Source organism: Phaseolus vulgaris, chromosome 6, assembly GCF_051622355.1.
Source record: "Phaseolus vulgaris cultivar YP4 chromosome 6, ASM5162235v1, whole genome shotgun sequence".
Taxonomy (NCBI): domain Eukaryota; kingdom Viridiplantae; phylum Streptophyta; class Magnoliopsida; order Fabales; family Fabaceae; genus Phaseolus; species Phaseolus vulgaris.
This window is the reverse complement of record NC_143503.1, coordinates 985,960-992,500: the sequence shown is the minus strand read 5'-3', so window position 1 is coordinate 992,500 and position 6,541 is coordinate 985,960.

Below are 6,541 nucleotides of genomic sequence, written 5' to 3'. Positions count from 1 at the left end.
TTGGAAAACTGGCAGGACTCAATCCTCACAAATGCCTTCAAAGTGATGTGGGAGAAGTTTGGGATCAAAAGGAATTGATCTTGGCATGGTTGGTGCATAGCCAAGTTCCATGATTTTGGTGTTTTGGCTTGATTTTGTGGCTTGGTGGTGATTTTGGTGAAAAATGAAAATCATGGTTTTGGAAAAGTGGCTGGACTCAATCCTCACAAATGCCTTCAAAGTGATGTGGGAGAAGTTTGGGATCAAAAGGAATTGATCTTGGCATGGTTGGTGCATAGCCAAATTCCATGATTTTGGTGTTTTGGCTTGATTTTGTGGCTTGGTGGTGATTTTGGTGAAAAACGAAAATCATGGTTTTGGAAAACTGGCTGGACTCAATCCTCACAAATGCCTTCAAAGTGATGTGGGAGAAGTTTGGGATCAAAAGGAATTGATCTTGGCATGGTTGGTGCATAGCCAAATTCCATGATTTTGGTGTTTTGGCTTGATTTTGTGGCTTGGTGGTGATTTTGGTGAAAAACGAAAATCATGGTTTTGGAAAACTGGCTGGACTCAATCCTCACAAATGCCTTCAAAGTGATGTGGGAGAAGTTTGGGATCAAAAGGAATTGATCTTGACATGGTTGGTGCATAGCCAAGTTCATGATTTTGGATTTTTGGCTTGATTTTGTGGCTTGGTGGTGATTTTGGTGAAAAACGAAAATCATGGTTTTGGAAAACTGGCTGGACTCAATCCTCACAAATGCCTCCAAAGTGATGTGGGAGAAGTTTGGGATCAAAAGGAATTGATCTTGGCATGGTTGGTGCATAGCCAACTTCCATGATTTTGGATTTTTGGCTTGATTTTGTGACTTGGTGGTGATTTTGGTGAAAAACGAAAATCATGGTTTTGGAAAAGTGGCTGGACTCAATCCTCACAAATGCCTTCAAAGTGATGTGGGAGAAGTTTGGGAGCAAAAGGAATTGATCTTGGCATGGTTGGTGCATAGCCAAGTTCCATGATTTTGGATTTTTGGCTTGATTTTGTGACTTGGTGGTGATTTTGGTGAAAAACGAAAATCATGGTTTTGGAAAACTGGCTGGACTCAATCCTCACAAATGCCTTCAAAGTGATGTGGGAGAAGTTTGGGAGCAAAAGGAATTGATCTTGGCATGGTTGGTGCATAGCCAAGTTCCATGATTTTGGATTTTTGGCTTGATTTTGTGACTTGGTGGTGATTTTGGTGAAAAACGAAAATCATAGTTTTGGAAAACTGGCTGGACTCAATCCTCACAAATGCCTTCAAAGTGATGTGGGAGAAGTTTGGGATCAAAAGGAATTGATCTTGACATGGTTGGAGCATAGCCAAGTTCATGATTTTGGATTTTTGGCTTGATTTTGTGGCTTGGTGGTGATTTTGGTGAAAAACGAAAATCATGGTTTTGGAAAAGTGGCTGGACTCAATCCTCACAAATGCCTTCAAAGTGATGTGGGAGAAGTTTGGGATCAAAAGGAATTGATCTTGGCATGGTTGGTGCATAGCCAAATTCCATGATTTTGGTGTTTTGGCTTGATTTTGTGGCTTGGTGGTGATTTTGGTGAAAAACGAAAATCATGGTTTTGGAAAACTGGCTGGACTCAATCCTCACAAATGCCTTCAAAGTGATGTGGGAGAAGTTTGGGATCAAAAGGAATTGATCTTGGCATGGTTGGTGCATAGCCAAATTCCATGATTTTGGTGTTTTGGCTTGATTTTGTGGCTTGGTGGTGATTTTGGTGAAAAACGAAAATCATGGTTTTGGAAAACTGGCTGGACTCAATCCTCACAAATGCCTTCAAAGTGATGTGGGAGAAGTTTGGGATCAAAAGGAATTGATCTTGACATGGTTGGTGCATAGCCAAGTTCATGATTTTGGATTTTTGGCTTGATTTTGTGGCTTGGTGGTGATTTTGGTGAAAAACGAAAATCATGGTTTTGGAAAACTGGCTGGACTCAATCCTCACAAATGCCTCCAAAGTGATGTGGGAGAAGTTTGGGATCAAAAGGAATTGATCTTGGCATGGTTGGTGCATAGCCAACTTCCATGATTTTGGATTTTTGGCTTGATTTTGTGACTTGGTGGTGATTTTGGTGAAAAACGAAAATCATGGTTTTGGAAAAGTGGCTGGACTCAATCCTCACAAATGCCTTCAAAGTGATGTGGGAGAAGTTTGGGAGCAAAAGGAATTGATCTTGGCATGGTTGGTGCATAGCCAAGTTCCATGATTTTGGATTTTTGGCTTGATTTTGTGACTTGGTGGTGATTTTGGTGAAAAACGAAAATCATGGTTTTGGAAAACTGGCTGGACTCAATCCTCACAAATGCCTTCAAAGTGATGTGGGAGAAGTTTGGGAGCAAAAGGAATTGATCTTGGCATGGTTGGTGCATAGCCAAGTTCCATGATTTTGGATTTTTGGCTTGATTTTGTGACTTGGTGGTGATTTTGGTGAAAAACGAAAATCATGGTTTTGGAAAACTGGCTGGACTCAATCCTCACAAATGCCTTCAAAGTGATGTGGGAGAAGTTTGGGATCAAAAGGAATTGATCTTGACATGGTTGGTGCATAGCCAAGTTCATGATTTTGGATTTTTGGCTTGATTTTGTGGCTTGGTGGTGATTTTGGTGAAAAACGAAAATCATGGTTTTGGAAAACTGGCTGGACTCAATCCTCACAAATGTCTTCAAAGTGATGTGGGAGAAGTATGGGATCAAAAGGAATTGATCTTGGCATGGTTGGTGCATAGCCAACTTCCATGATTTTGGATTTTTGGCTTGATTTTGTGACTTGGTGGTGATTTTGGTGAAAAACGAAAATCATGGTTTTGGAAAAGTGGCTGGACTCAATCCTCAAAAATGCCTTCAAAGTGATGTGGGAGAAGTTTGGGAGCAAAAGGAATTGATCTTGGCATGGTTGGTGCATAGCCAAGTTCCATGATTTTGGATTTTTGGCTTGATTTTGTGACTTGGTGGTGATTTTGGTGAAAAACGAAAATCATGGTTTTGGAAAAGTGGCTGGACTCAATCCTCACAAATGCCTTCAAAGTGATGTGGGAGAAGTTTGGGAGCAAAAGGAATTGATCTTGGCATGGTTGGTGCATAGCCAAATTCCATGATTTTGGTGTTTTGGCTTGATTTTGTGGCTTGGTGGTGATTTTGGTGAAAAACGAAAATCATGGTTTTGGAAAACTGGCTGGACTCAATCCTCACAAATGCCTTCAAAGTGATGTGGGAGAAGTTTGGGATCAAAAGGAATTGATCTTGGCATGGTTGGTGCATAGCCAAATTCCATGATTTTGGTGTTTTGGCTTGATTTTGTGGCTTGGTGGTGATTTTGGTGAAAAACGAAAATCATGGTTTTGGAAAAGTGGCTGGACTCAATCCTCACAAATGCCTTCAAAGTGATGTGGGAGAAGTTTGGGATCAAAAGGAATTGATCTTGGCATGGTTGGTGCATAGCCAAGTTCCATGATTTTGGTGTTTTGGCTTGATTTTGTGGCTTGGTGGTGATTTTGGTGAAAAATGAAAATCATGGTTTTGGAAAAGTGGCTGGACTCAATCCTCACAAATGCCTTCAAAGTGATGTGGGAGAAGTTTGGGATCAAAAGGAATTGATCTTGGCATGGTTGGTGCATAGCCAAATTCCATGATTTTGGTGTTTTGGCTTGATTTTGTGGCTTGGTGGTGATTTTGGTGAAAAACGAAAATCATGGTTTTGGAAAACTGGCTGGACTCAATCCTCACAAATGCCTTCAAAGTGATGTGGGAGAAGTTTGGGATCAAAAGGAATTGATCTTGACATGGTTGGTGCATAGCCAACTTCCATGATTTTGGATTTTTGGCTTGATTTTGTGACTTGGTGGTGATTTTGGTGAAAAACGAAAATCATGGTTTTGGAAAAGTGGCTGGACTCAATCCTCAAAAATGCCTTCAAAGTGATGTGGGAGAAGTTTGGGAGCAAAAGGAATTGATCTTGGCATGGTTGGTGCATAGCCAAGTTCCATGATTTTGGATTTTTGGCTTGATTTTGTGACTTGGTGGTGATTTTGGTGAAAAACGAAAATCATGGTTTTGGAAAAGTGGCTGGACTCAATCCTCACAAATGCCTTCAAAGTGATGTGGGAGAAGTTTGGGAGCAAAAGGAATTGATCTTGGCATGGTTGGTGCATAGCCAAATTCCATGATTTTGGTGTTTTGGCTTGATTTTGTGGCTTGGTGGTGATTTTGGTGAAAAACGAAAATCATGGTTTTGGAAAACTGGCTGGACTCAATCCTCACAAATGCCTTCAAAGTGATGTGGGAGAAGTTTGGGATCAAAAGGAATTGATCTTGGCATGGTTGGTGCATAGCCAAATTCCATGATTTTGGTGTTTTGGCTTGATTTTGTGGCTTGGTGGTGATTTTGGTGAAAAACGAAAATCATGGTTTTGGAAAAGTGGCTGGACTCAATCCTCACAAATGCCTTCAAAGTGATGTGGGAGAAGTTTGGGATCAAAAGGAATTGATCTTGGCATGGTTGGTGCATAGCCAAGTTCCATGATTTTGGTGTTTTGGCTTGATTTTGTGGCTTGGTGGTGATTTTGGTGAAAAATGAAAATCATGGTTTTGGAAAAGTGGCTGGACTCAATCCTCACAAATGCCTTCAAAGTGATGTGGGAGAAGTTTGGGATCAAAAGGAATTGATCTTGGCATGGTTGGTGCATAGCCAAATTCCATGATTTTGGTGTTTTGGCTTGATTTTGTGGCTTGGTGGTGATTTTGGTGAAAAACGAAAATCATGGTTTTGGAAAACTGGCTGGACTCAATCCTCACAAATGCCTTCAAAGTGATGTGGGAGAAGTTTGGGATCAAAAGGAATTGATCTTGACATGGTTGGTGCATAGCCAAGTTCCATGATTTTGGTGTTTTGGCTTGATTTTGTGGCTTGGTGGTGATTTTGGTGAAAAACGAAAATCATGGTTTTGGAAAACTGGCAGGACTCAATCCTCACAAATGCCTTCAAAGTGATGTGGGAGAAGTTTGGGATCAAAAGGAATTGATCTTGGCATGGTTGGTGCATAGCCAAGTTCCATGATTTTGGTGTTTTGGCTTGATTTTGTGGCTTGGTGGTGATTTTGGTGAAAAATGAAAATCATGGTTTTGGAAAAGTGGCTGGACTCAATCCTCACAAATGCCTTCAAAGTGATGTGGGAGAAGTTTGGGATCAAAAGGAATTGATCTTGGCATGGTTGGTGCATAGCCAAATTCCATGATTTTGGTGTTTTGGCTTGATTTTGTGGCTTGGTGGTGATTTTGGTGAAAAACGAAAATCATGGTTTTGGAAAACTGGCTGGACTCAATCCTCACAAATGCCTTCAAAGTGATGTGGGAGAAGTTTGGGATCAAAAGGAATTGATCTTGGCATGGTTGGTGCATAGCCAAATTCCATGATTTTGGTGTTTTGGCTTGATTTTGTGGCTTGGTGGTGATTTTGGTGAAAAACGAAAATCATGGTTTTGGAAAACTGGCTGGACTCAATCCTCACAAATGCCTTCAAAGTGATGTGGGAGAAGTTTGGGATCAAAAGGAATTGATCTTGACATGGTTGGTGCATAGCCAAGTTCATGATTTTGGATTTTTGGCTTGATTTTGTGGCTTGGTGGTGATTTTGGTGAAAAACGAAAATCATGGTTTTGGAAAACTGGCTGGACTCAATCCTCACAAATGCCTCCAAAGTGATGTGGGAGAAGTTTGGGATCAAAAGGAATTGATCTTGGCATGGTTGGTGCATAGCCAACTTCCATGATTTTGGATTTTTGGCTTGATTTTGTGACTTGGTGGTGATTTTGGTGAAAAACGAAAATCATGGTTTTGGAAAAGTGGCTGGACTCAATCCTCACAAATGCCTTCAAAGTGATGTGGGAGAAGTTTGGGAGCAAAAGGAATTGATCTTGGCATGGTTGGTGCATAGCCAAGTTCCATGATTTTGGATTTTTGGCTTGATTTTGTGACTTGGTGGTGATTTTGGTGAAAAACGAAAATCATGGTTTTGGAAAACTGGCTGGACTCAATCCTCACAAATGCCTTCAAAGTGATGTGGGAGAAGTTTGGGAGCAAAAGGAATTGATCTTGGCATGGTTGGTGCATAGCCAAGTTCCATGATTTTGGATTTTTGGCTTGATTTTGTGACTTGGTGGTGATTTTGGTGAAAAACGAAAATCATAGTTTTGGAAAACTGGCTGGACTCAATCCTCACAAATGCCTTCAAAGTGATGTGGGAGAAGTTTGGGATCAAAAGGAATTGATCTTGACATGGTTGGAGCATAGCCAAGTTCATGATTTTGGATTTTTGGCTTGATTTTGTGGCTTGGTGGTGATTTTGGTGAAAAACGAAAATCATGGTTTTGGAAAAGTGGCTGGACTCAATCCTCACAAATGCCTTCAAAGTGATGTGGGAGAAGTTTGGGATCAAAAGGAATTGATCTTGGCATGGTTGGTGCATAGCCAAATTCCATGATTTTGGTGTTTTGGCTTGATTTTGTG